This window comes from Castanea sativa, chromosome 5 (genome assembly GCF_040712315.1).
Source record: "Castanea sativa cultivar Marrone di Chiusa Pesio chromosome 5, ASM4071231v1".
NCBI lineage: Eukaryota > Viridiplantae > Streptophyta > Magnoliopsida > Fagales > Fagaceae > Castanea > Castanea sativa.
The window spans coordinates 13,627,097-13,640,571 of record NC_134017.1 but is presented as its reverse complement, the minus strand read 5'-3'; positions in this window follow the sequence as shown (position 1 = coordinate 13,640,571).

Here is a 13,475-nt window from a genome sequence, read left to right as displayed (position 1 = left end):
TTACAGTAGTATATATCTAAAAGGACATTCATTTAAACTTTTTGACTGTTCTCTTTTATAAACAGAATTAGGTTCAATTCTACCAAAAAAATATCACCCGTTTGATGTGACTTATGGTAAAAGTTTAACTATAATTTTGATGGATTTGGAATAGAATTCTTTAAAGTTTAATAGGGATTGCTATGGTTTTAGGCATGGAATATATTTAGTGGGATCAAACAGATGAATTACTGCATTTTCCACCGAAGTATGGAACACGAAAAAAGTGAGACCTAACGGTAATGACGGAAGACCTAGAAAGAATGAAATTCCAATTTCCAAGTCATGTTAGACAATGCACACCTGGTTGATTACACAACAACACTGGCTATCTCCACGTAATGAGCTTTAATTAATTAACTAATTGGAGCTTTAGTGGGATTTTTGGCAATGTTATTGTGTCATACAAATTAGAAATAGAATCGTAGGTTAGCATATATATAGATGGGTCCAAGTTACACTTGATGTAACTTTACAAGAGTTACACCATTTTATAGTCATTGATTTTCAAAATATCTAATGGCTAAAAAGAAAACATCATTATGCATATTTGCATATTATTATTAAATACTTACCTAATTAATAACATTCTTATTATCTCTCTCCTTATTAATTACACTCACAAATATCCTAACTTTTAGTGGGAGAGAAAAAAACAAATAGCAAATATTGCAAGACCGTGTGTATTACTCCATTATACCACCACCTTGTCTCTCAACTTGTGACTCATTTTCTCATTTTGTTAATTAGGAACAACAATTTCATTTTCTCTTAATTGTTTTGTCTCTTGGCTTTGTGCTTGCCGACAATTGACCAAGAAATTTGATAGAGGTAAATTCTTTAGCTTCATTACAAGAATAAGTATTAGAGAGCCAAAACTAATTAAGAGCAAACCCCATCCAATTTTTCATTTCAATTATTAAATTGCTAAAATCTTTATTAAGGGGGGAAAAAGGAATGAATGTATGATAAGAATCAAATCAGTTGCACTCCAAGCAAGCAAAGTGATTGACTTTCAATTTCATCTCCTTGTTATTCCATCTCCAGGTCAAAGTCCATTGACTCACCTTTTCAATCTTGCCCCTCTTTGAAGACCTCCTCAGTGTTGTTTGCAAAGCGAAATTTATCTATTAAAAAAACAAAATTTAATATGAATATGAGCGAAATTTCTCTACCCAAATTACTTCTCCTCTCGTACTACTTCAACTTATTTTTTTTATATTATTATTATTTTATATAAAATAGAAATTTTACTCTAGCGTAATCTAAATATATATGTAGGTAAAACTCCCTCTTAGAGACTTGAATCTTGGCTCTTGCCTTCTACACTCCATAAAAACTTATACTTATAAAGTGACCATCACACCAAGGGCGTGTAGTGGTAGTACTACTTCAACTTCTATTCTACCATTTATGTTTTATATTTCACCAATCCATTTTTATGACCTTACCTGTGTCAAAAACCAAAAACAATATAGGGAGAAAAGATTACATAAATACGTATGAGAGAGAGAGAAATATGTATACCTTTTTTTTTTAGTTTAGAGATAAGCATGAAATGTCATAAATAAGGGATAATAAATGAGATCCTAATCTTAGTATTGATGCGTCTTTTTTTAACCATTGGATATATTTAAATCTAATAGTTTAGAAAATGTGTAACTCTAAAAAGTTACATCAGGTGTAACTTGAACCCATCTCATATATATATATATATATGGGTTAAGTTCAAGTTACATCTGATGTAACTCTAAGCAATGTTATACCAATTAATATTTTTTAATTTGATGTGAATTTCGACAAATCGACCGTTAGATTACATTATCTTTGTATATTCTTCATGCTTGCAAAATTATAAGGTGATAAAAAATCAATAGTCATGTCATCAATCAATTGTATAAATTTAAGTTTTTGTAGTTTAAAATAATACCTAAAAGATGAGTTTATGGATCGAATGGTAAATAACATCTAATTGGTATGAAAATTAACGTGCATGTTTAGAACATATAGAACACGTAATTCAAAAGTGAGATTTGTGAAATATGAATTCAATAACAAGTTATTGGGTGGTGTAACTTTGTTTAGAGTTGCACCTAGTGTAACTTTAAGCAATATTACACCACCCAATAACTTGTTATTGAATTTATATTTCAAAAATCTAACCGTTGAATTACATGTTTTATATGTTTTAAACATGCACGTTAATTTTCATACCAATCAGGTTTTATTTACCATACGATCTATAAACTCATTTTAAACTACAAAAACTTGAATTTAAACAATTGATTGATTGAATTCGTACAATTTTTTTGTACAGCTGCTCTTGTTTTTTTTTAGGAACAATTCTTGCTCTTGTTGGTGAAATTAATTTTAAGTTTTAACAAATCAAAGAAGTAGTACTATTTTTTCCCAAGTTTATAACAATGTGGGGGGGGGGGGGGGGGTGGAGTCCAAATTCTCCTTTGTAGCGTTAAAAACTGTGACTTATTTTGTCATTGACATGGAGGTTTTATTTTAAAATAAATTTTTTATTTATAACAAAAATTATTTTCTCTAAGTATACTGCATATACAACACATGACAACAACATGTGTCTATTAAATAACATGTTTGATTATGATGGTAAACAATCACTTTCACATGAACTTATAATAATTATTTTTTTTTACTACTTATTGTTCATCATAATAGAATTGTACTCAAACTTGTGGCATAAAATTGATCGTGTCCATATATTTTCTAATTTGATGAGTTGTAGATTTGCAAAAGAATCCACCCAAAAAAGACAGCTGACTACGTAGCTAAACTATTCTTTTCTATTTTAGCTATTGATGATGCCGAAAATATCACCAGTGAGTTGCAAGCGCTCCTCACACGAAAGCAACACCTGCAAAAAGAAAACGAAGAACCTAGAAGAGAGCACCGGTGTGGTGTCGGCCGAATACCCTCCGAAGGTCAAGTTAGAATCTTGTTCCTTTAACCCTAGAGTGCTAGAGTTAAGAATATTATGCGTACCTTCATACCTAGGGTTTCTGAGGTATTTATATTGAGTAGAATTACCTTTCTTTAAGGATACAACTTCCTTCTCAAGTTCCTTTCCATATAGGAGTCTTCCCAAACGTGTGTCGCAAGAGGTCTAAGCGTATACGTTTGCGTGGGGATAAAGCAAAGGCTTATCTGAAATATATCAAACGACATGCCACGTGGCATCCATAATTAATTTATACAAGACGGACATTCAGCAACACCCAACCGTCATAGCTGGGTCAATGATAGTGTCGATCCGTCCTCAACGTCTCCGTCTATTTACCATTTTTATCCCCTTCGGTTTGCCCCCTTCGATCCTTGGATCCGTCCTTACAACTGACGGATCCATGGAATGACCGTATACAATGTATCAGATGGGAACGGGCTTAGTATACCACGACGGATGACACGTGGCCTGTATTTCTGACGAAGAGCACGTGGCCCTCGTGGATTGGCTATTTCCCAAATCTGAGGCGTCGCTTCGTATTCCGTGCCCTTTGCTCTATAAAAGGCCAGATATTCCTCCCTTCATTTCTTCTTCTTGTCAAAAACTTGTGAGCAGAGCGCAACCGTCACAACTACAGTGCCTTCCTGTCGTTCAGCAAATCCGGTATGTATTCCAAACCTTTCTCCGTCTTTCTTTGAATTTCATTGTTTTAAGTATATGCACTTTCTTTAGAACCGTCGGTGTCTTAGGTTATACCGTCATAAATGTAGGTAATGTCTAGTGCGTCAAGTAACCAGTCGTTTGTCCGCGAGGGGGCGGGCTACGATGAAAAGTTTCCGTCAGATCCAAAAGATCCTGATACTTCAAGTGAAGAGAGGGATCCGTCAAGTACCTCTTCTTCCCTTGATGGTGGTCTAGAGACGGAGAGTTCAGAATCGTCCAGTAGTAGCTTGGACGGTGTGGATCCTCCCGTCCAATCGCAATTGGCCCGGATGGCCTTAGGGAGTTCGTCATGCTTTGCCTCTGGACGGTAAACGATTTTAGATCGTCCATGATCGAATCTCAACTCAACACACTTAGGACAAAGTACCAAATACCGGACAACATCCGTCTACGTCTTCCCAACAAGTCCGAGAAATGCTACTACAAGGGGGTAGACGGTGTTGGGATCTACGAGCAAGCTTTAAAGGCGGGGCTCGGATTTCCCTTGAGTTCTCTTCACCGTCGACTTCTTCAATACCTTGGACCGTCCGTCACCCAAATCTCCCCAAATGCCCGGAGAGTGTTCATTGGGGTTGAGGTTTTGTATGGGGCGATGTCTGAAGGTGCCCGAAGGTTGACGGTGGAAGAATTTTTCCATTGTTACCGTCCAACAGAGATCGTCAAGTCCAAGGGGATGTATAGCTTTGTAGCTAGAAGTCCCTTATTGAGGCTCGTCAGTGACACTCCAGACTCAAATAGAGACTGGAAGAGTCGTTACTTCTTTTTAGAAGGGGACGAATGGATGTGCCGTCCAGGAGATGTATCTAACATGCCCGTCGACACAACATGGGGCATAATGCCTCCGTCGGGTATGTGTACCCCTTTTTGCTTCCGTCCAATCTTTAAAGTCAATTTAATTTATTTTCTAAGTCTAACCGTCCTTTTTTGCAGCTCGGGACCGTCCTCAGGTTGACTTGGAGCAGTGGAGTTTTTTGGAGAGAATTTTTAACAAGACAAAACTGCAGGAAAGAACTTGGGCTCAACTCGTCACGCTTAATACTCTGAATTGGTATTGTGACGGACCCGAACCATCATCCGCTGCCCGTCAATACGATAACAGAGTTCGAAAACGTAAGTTCGTCGAAACTATACCCGTCTTTCATCATTTTTTTTTTTTTTTTTTTTTTTTTTTTTTTTTTTTTTTTTTTTTGCTTTACTTTACCTTTCCTCTCTCATCCGTCTTTGATTTGCAGAAATGGACGCCGCCAGGAGGAGAGCCCTTATTAAACAGCAAGCAGCAAAGAAAAAACAGGACGGGGGTCAAGCAAAGGGGACGACCCATACGGTACCGTCAAAACGAATCCAACATGAGAAGGCGGACCGTCCTCCGAAGAAACAAAGGACTACCGTTGAACCCGTCGTGGCCTTACAAGCTGAGAAAACTCCCGTCAAACACGGGAAAGGCAAAGGTTTAATGAATTGTCCAACACCTTCATGGGAGAATCCACCCGTCCTCTTCCGTTATGACTCGAGCTATGCTCTCGAGAAGATGTCGTCCATGCGACCGCCGACGACTACGCGGACCTTGGAAACCACTCGACGGAAGCGATGGGTGAAACAGACTCTTCACCCTTGCTCGGGTAATTTTGGATCCGTCTACTATTGTTGCTAAGTTACTTTACGCCCGTCATTATCTTGACATCGTTCTTCTTTTGTTTCCGAGGCTATGGTGATGATGAAGGGGCTTTTTGGCCGTTGCCTTAACCACGAGACATCCATGGACCGTACGAGACGGAAAAACAAGACGATGGAGGAGGAGTTACGAGGCCGAAGACCTATAAGATTAATATGGACGAGAAAGCTCAAGTGCTCGAGCAAGTTAGAGGCGAAGTGGAGAAAGAGAATGGGCATCTACGTGAACTTTTGAATAATAAAGATAAGCGGTGACGGAGACGATGTCGAAGCTTGACAATGCCAAGGAGATAGCCGTCCAAGAATACCGTGATTCCGAGAATCTTATAACGGAGCTCGGAAACTCCTTTGCGAGACGGTTCGACGACGCTATCCGTCGAGCTAAGTCGTCGTACCCACGAGTTGGACTTATCTCACATCAACATTGATGCTCAAGGGCAAACAATCGCGCAATCCGTCCAGTCAGAGAGTACAGATGAAGTGTTGGCCGTCACTGCTCCAGCCGATGAAGGTGAAGTTCAACCTCCTGCTCAGCAAGACGACGGTCCATTGGACGGGAACTCATCTCCGAAGAACGAATAGAACACTTCCTTTTGTAAAAATTTATTACCGTTTAGTGAACTTTTTGTTTGAACCGTCATTTGTAATTTTTAAACTTGACTTATCAAACCTTAAATGGCATGTTGCTTGCTTATTATCTGTCGTATATCCAGATAACCCGTCCATTTTAACTAACCGTCCACTTTATGAACTAGATTTTCTAATCTTTTTGTGGTCTGCCTTATTTTATGGAGTTGTAATATGGGTGATCCGTCCACTATATGGACTTGTAGGCTTTTTTTTTTTTTTTTTTTTTTTTTTTTTTTTTTACCCTTTGGGTGATCCGTCCACTATGTGGACTTGTAGGTTCTTCACCCTTTGGGTGATCCGTCCACTATGTGGACTTGTAGGTTCTTCACCCTTTGGGTGATCCGTCCACTATGTGGACTTGTAGGTTTTTCACCCTTTGGGTGATCCGTCCACTATGTGGACTTGTAGGTTCTTCACCCTTTGGGTGATCCGTCCACTATGTGGACTTGTAGGTTTTTCACCCTTTGGGTGATCCGTCCACTATGTGGACTTGTAGGTTTTTCACCCCTTGGGTGATCCGTCCACTATGTGGACTTGTAGGTTTTTCACCCCTTGGGTGATCCGTCCACTATGTGGACTTGTAGGTTTTTCACCCTTTGGGTGATCCGTCCACTATGTGGACTTTGTAGGTTCTTCACCCTTTGGGTGATCCGTCCACTATGTGGACTTGTAGGTTCTTCACCCTTTGGGTGATCCGTCCACTATGTGGACTTGTAGGTTTTTCACCCTTTGGGTGATCCGTCCACTATGTGGACTTGTAGACCGTTCATTCCTAGACTTGTAGATTTTCATCAGCATGCATTCCTCTCATAAGTTCAATAAACCAAATTGTTTATGAAAAAGAAAAAAAAACTGAGCTCTAAAAAGTAAAGGCCATAACTATCTAAAATTAAACTGGAAAGTAAGGCAGTTGGTATTGTGACTGCTGCACTTATTGGTAGTACTTCTTCAGGTGCTCCGTGTTCCAGGGATGGCTTAACTTCCTTCCGTCTAATGTCTCCAAGTAGTACGTTCCCTTCCTGTGCCATGAAATGATTCGGTACGGGCCTTCCCGATTGGGACCCGGCTTTCCCTGTGGATGCATCTTTCGTAGCGCCAAGCACTTTCGTAACACTAGATCTCCAACTTTGAAGTCCCGTGCCGAACCTTAGAGTTGTAGTGTTTTGCCATCATGTCCCGGTACCGTGCCGATCTTTTGAGCCGCCGTTGCCACGACTTCGTCAACAAGGTCAAGCTCTAGACGTAATGATTCGACACATTCTCATTCTCGTCATAGCTTTCCACGCGGTAGCTCGTCAAACCTACTTCTCGCCGGTATGAGGGCTTCGCACCAAACGCCAATCGAAACGGTGTTTCTCTGTTGGCGTTCTTGCCGTCGTTCCGTACGCCCATAAGACACTTGGTAACTCGTCCGCCATATGCCCTTTGCCCCCCTCGAGCCGGGTCTTGATGATCTTTAATAAGGACCGGTTCGTGACTTCAACTTGTCGGGTGCTTTGTGGATGAGCGGGCGACGAGTAGTGATTCTTGATTCCTAGCCGAGAACAAAAGTCTCGGAACGCATCGTTGTCGAATTGCTTCCCGTTGTCCGACACGAGTACTCTGGAATCCCATATCGGCGAGATAATATTTCTCCATACAAAGTTGCGAATATTTTTCTCCGTGATAGTAGCAAGAGCTCGCTTCCACCCACTTGGTGAAGTAGTCGATTCCTACTACCAAGAACTTCGGTTGTCTTGCTGCCATTGGAAATGGGCCCATGATGTCTAATCCCCATTGTGCGAACGGCCATGGGGCCGTCATGGGTGTGAGTTCCTACGTTGGCTGCCTAATAAGATTTCCGAACCGTTGACACTTATCGCGGGCTCTCACGTAAATATGGGCATCCTTCGCATTGTCGGCCAATAATACCCGGCTACGAGTAGCTTGTGTACCGAGAGACCTCGATCCCGAGTGGTTTCCACAAATCCCTTCATGAACTTCCCTCATTACATAATCTGCTTCGTCATGGCCTAGGCATCTTAGATACGGTCGGGAGAATCCTCTTTTGTAAGAGGGTGCCTTTGATTAGTATGAATCGGGCGCTCTAACCTTCGAGTTTCCTAGCTTCTTCCTTCCCGTCCGGAAGCTTCCCGTCCCGAGGTATGTCACAATTGGAATCGTCCAATCGTCTTCGAGTGGTTAACTCCCGCACCTTTTGAACGTTATCTAGCAACGACGAATATTGGACAAAGGATAATACCCGTTCGGATAACCATAGGTTCGGCCGAAGCAGCCTTTGCACGTCGATCCGCTTCTTGTGTCTCTTCTCGCGGGATTTGAGTTATTGTGAATTGGAGGTCATTTGTTCGACCCTTCACTTCTCCGAGGTACTTTCTCATTCGTTCATTCACCGCAATCGTAACTCCCATTAACTGGCTAGCTACGATTTGGGAATCGGAGTATACCCTTTGCCTTCGGCCCCGGCCGCTATTGCAAGCTCCAATCCCGCCATCGGGGCCTCATACTCCGCTTCATTATTCGTAGTAGGGAACTCCGGACGGATCATACATTCAATCTTATCTCCTTCGGGGTATGGAGTACAACTCCGACTCCTCCCGCATGCTTATTGGAGGATCCGTCCGTGTGAATTCTCCATGTGGGCTCCTTCTTCCCTTTGCTCCTCATGTGTAGTGAACTCCGCAATAAAGTCCGCCAATATTTGTCCTTTCACAGTGTTCGTGGCCGGTATTGGATATCGTACTCGCTCGGCTCGATTTCACACAAAGCCATCCGTCCAGGGGCTTCAGGATTGTACATTGCTCTCCGCAGAGGTTGATCCGTCAGGACTCTTATTGCGTGAGCTTGAAAATACGGTTTCGGTTTCTGGGCCGCGGATTACAAGCGCGAAAGCGAGTTTCTCCATCCGTGGGTACCTTTCCTCCGCACCTCGTAAGCGCCCGGCTTACAAAGTAGACGGGCTTCGTACCTTCCTTTCTTCTCTAATGAGAGCCGCACTTACCGCCGCCGATGAGACAAGAAGATATAGGAATAATTCCTCCCCGGCGTAGACGGGCTAAGTAATGGCGGGGCGGACGGATATGCCTTCAACTCTTCAAATGCCCTTTGGCATTCGTCCGTCCACTCAAAAGATTTCCTTAGCGTTCTAAAGAAAGGGAGACACTTGTCGGTTGCTCTTGATACGAACCTATTTAAGGCTGCTATCTTTCCCGTCAGGCTTTGCACTTCTTTCACCGTCCTTGGAGGAGATAGATCCATAATTGCTTTCACTTTCTCGGGGTTGACCTCAATGCCCCGCTGGGACACCATGAACCCTAAGAACTTTCCAGCAATTACTCCGAATGCGCATTTGCTTGGGTTCAGCTTCATTTTGTACGTTCGAAGAGTGTCGAAAGTCTCACGGAGGTCCTCGGATGATCCGAAACGCCTTTACGCTTTTTACCAACATGTCATCTACGTAGACTTGGACGTTCCGGCCAATCTGGTGCTCGAACATCTTGTTCATTAATCGTTGGTACGTGGCGCCTGCATTCTTAAGCCCGAATGGCATCACCTTGTAGCAAAAGAGCCCTTGACTCGTTACAAATGATGTCTTCTCTTGATCTGTCTTCTCCAACTTAATCTGGTTGTACCCCGAGAAGGCGTCCATGAAGCTCAACAACTCATGCTTTGCGGTGGAGTCGACTAAAGCGTCAATCCGTGGGAGCGGGTAGCTGTCTTTGGGCACGCTTTATTTAGATCCGTGAAATCAACGCACATTCTCCACTTCCCATTTGACTTTTTGACCATTACCACATTTGCCGGCCCGGTCTGGATAGTATACCTCTCGTATGAAGTCCGCTTCTCGTAGCTTCGCACTTCCTCGCGGCTCGATCCCTTTCGGGGGGCGAACACGCGTTTCTTTTGTCGGATCGGGAGAAAACGAAGGTGATACGTTTAATTTATGGACTTCGATGACCGTCGGATCTATCCCTGGCATGTCGTCATGGCTCCATGCAAATACAACCAGGATTTCTTAGAGGAACAGTATGATCGCATGTCGAAAAGTTAGGACGACCGAGGGTCCTATCCTGGTGGATCGATCGGGCCTTGAATCATCTAGTTGGACTTCTTCCAATGTCTCCACGGGTTCCGCCATGTTCTCTTCGTTCTTCGATGCTCATTGTCCGTACATGGTCATCCATCTCCATCATGGCCACGTAGCATTCCCGTGCAGTTACCTGATTTCCGCGTAGCTCTCCAACCCCATGTTCAGTGGGAAACTTGATCATCAGATGGTAGGTTGAAGTGATGGCTTTCCATGCGTTGAGTGTAGGTCGTCCGAGTATGGCGTTGTATGCTGAGGAACAATCAACCACTAGAAAGTAGATATTTTTAGTTATATTTTGTTGGTATTCTACTACCGTCACCGCCGGCCGTGACGGATCCTAAAGGATGGACCCGGGTTCCCCAAAGCCAACGAGGCGCGGACGCCGGGATCAAGCGCTCCTTTGCAATCCCCATTTGCCGGAACGCCGGATAGTAAAGGATATCCGCCGAGCTCCCGTTGTCTACTAGAACTCGGTGGACGTTGAAGTCTCCTACCTGTATACTGACCACAAGTGCGTCGTCATGGGGGTGGTGAAGACGCCGGGCCTCGTCTTCAAAAAACTCGATACTGGAGTCGTTCCGCCGTATTCTTTCTAATGAAGGTCCCGTCGACTGGACACTTTGCACCGTCCGTAAATAAGTCTTTCCGGCCTTCTTGGACGATCCTGCGAAGCGTTGCCCCCCATTATCATCCGAATGTACGCACCGTGGTACCGGGACGCTCGTTTTCCCGTCTAGGGTTCCGTTCCCCAGGGGCCGATCGGCTCTTTCCTTCCTCACGAACCTTTGCAACCTTCCCCGCCTTATAAGGGCTTCGATACGTTGTTTCAAGTCATAACAGTCCGTCGTATCATGGCCGTGGTCACGGTGAAAGCGGCAATATCTATCTCTTGGCCTTTTGTTCGGATCTCCCTTTAACTTACCGGGAATGTCAAGCTTCCTTCATCTTTGATTTGCATAAGCACTTGGTCAATTGGGGCTATGAGGGGGTGAAACTTGTAAACCTCCCCGAAGGTGGTTTGGGTCTGGTCTTCTCGTCGATCTGCGGTTCTAGCCGCTTTTCGTCCGTTATCCGGTTTCATATCTTCCTCTCTCTCCCTTTTCTTTGGTTTATAGTCGTCTCGGCCCGCATGGCATCCTCCGCATTCATATACTTCGTCGCCCCGTAATAGACATCGGACATAGTCTTTGGGTCGTTCTTACATAGGGAAAATAAGAACTTACCCTCTTGTAACCCGTTTGTGAATGCCGCCACAAGTGTCTTGTCGTCGGCCTCGTCTATCGAGAGGGATTCCTTATTGAAGCGGGCTATATAAGACCTCAATGTCTCACCTTCTCGTTGTTTAATTCCCGGTATGCATGCAATAGACCTCTTTGTGTCGATGACTTCCAATGAAGTGTGACACAAATGGCTTCTCTAATTCCTTAAAAGTGCCGATGGAATTAGGCGTCAACCTGTTGTACCAATCCCTCGCAGCCCTTTCAAAGTGGTGAGGAAAGCTGCGCACATGATTTCGTCCGGTACACCCCCGAAGATGCATCAGTGTTCTGAAAGACTCCAGGTGATCCAACGGGTCCTTGGATCCGTCATAGTTTTCCACATGGGGCATTTTAAACTTTGAAGGGACGGGGTATGAATTCACCAACGCTGTGAACGGTGAATCCGTTCTATGGACTAGGTCGTCCAGATTGCTGGATACTCGTCCCTTAAGGGCGTTCATCATTGCATCCATACGCTCCCTCATCTCCTGCATTTCGGTGGCTATGTGAGTCGGCACCGGGTCTAAAGCAAGCGGTTGATTGGTTTCTTGTCGCTCGGGTCTAGTCGGAGCGTTGCTGCCCTCAGGTCTTTCCGCGTTCCTTCCTTCGGGGCTAGCGCCCTCCTGATCTTCCTGTGGTGCACTCTGATTTGCGGTTATTTGCCGCAACTGTTCTTCTAAATCATGATTCTGCTTAGTGAGGCGCTCAACCGCCGCCGCAAGCGTTTGGACCTGCCTTTCCAAAGCGGTGGCACGTGGTTCGTCGCCTTGATTGTTGTTCGTCGCCATCGATCGGGTGAGTGCCATGCAACTCTTTGTCTCAGGGATAGAGCGAGGCTAAAAATAATCAGAAGATTCTCTTCCTCTTCCCACAGACGGCGCCAACTGATGATGCCGAAAATATCACCAGTGAGTTGCAAGCGCTCCTCACACGAAAGCAACACCTGCAAAAAGAAAACGAAGAACCTAGAAGAGAGCACCGGTGTGGTGTCGGCCGAATACCCTCCGAAGGTCAAGTTAGAATCTTGTTCCTTTAACCCTAGAGTGCTAGAGTTAAGAATATTATGCGTACCTTCATACCTAGGGTTTCTGAGGTATTTATATTGAGTAGAATTACCTTTCTTTAAGGATACAACTTCCTTCTCAAGTTCCTTTCCATATAGGAGTCTTCCCAAACGTGTGTCGCAAGAGGTCTAAGCGTATACGTTTGCATGGGGATAAAGCAAAGGCTTATCTGAAATATATCAAACGACATGCCACGTGGCATCCATAATTAATTTATACAAGACGGACATTCAGCAACACCCAACCGTCATAGCTGGGTCAATGATAGTGTCGATCCGTCCTCAACGTCTCCGTCTATTTACCATTTTTATCCCCTTCAGCTATAAAGGCTGTATATAAGTACGTATATATAAGATGGCAGAAACATGTCCTCAGCTATGTTCCAATAAGGAAAGTGATGGGGGGGGGGGGTTCAAACATTTCATCTCTCCAGTACTTGGCTGTTTGCCACTTATTCTAGGCATGAACCAGAAGATCTTCTGGTTCATGCCCAGAATAAGTGGCAATCTGGTAATGATAATCTAATTCTTTCAATACCCCCCCCCCCCCCCCCCCCCCATTAGTTTGTTTTTTGGTTTGGTAATTAGAGATGGCCGGAACCAGGATTTCAACTTTGAGGGGCAACATATGAACCATGTTTTTTTAAAATTCTAGACTAAATATTTTACTAAAATAAAACTAGTATCATATGTAATCAAAAGAAAAGACACAAGATAGCTATTTCACAGTGCGTTTTATACCAGTCATTTATCAAAACATAATTTAGTGTGCTTTTAAATCTTGAAAATAATCAATGATTGATTTTATGGTAAATTCACAATAATCTCCTTTTCAATGTACCAAAGCCAATACTCCTTTAAAAAATCACATTTCTTTTTGTTGCAAAACCTATATTTGAAAATACTTATGATTGAAAAGACTCATCATGGAGTTATAGAAATAAAAGAGTATAGGTACAAGTAAAACCACTCTAAAAAAGAGTTGTTAGATTGTTGATCATTTAATTTTACCAACCATTTGACAAC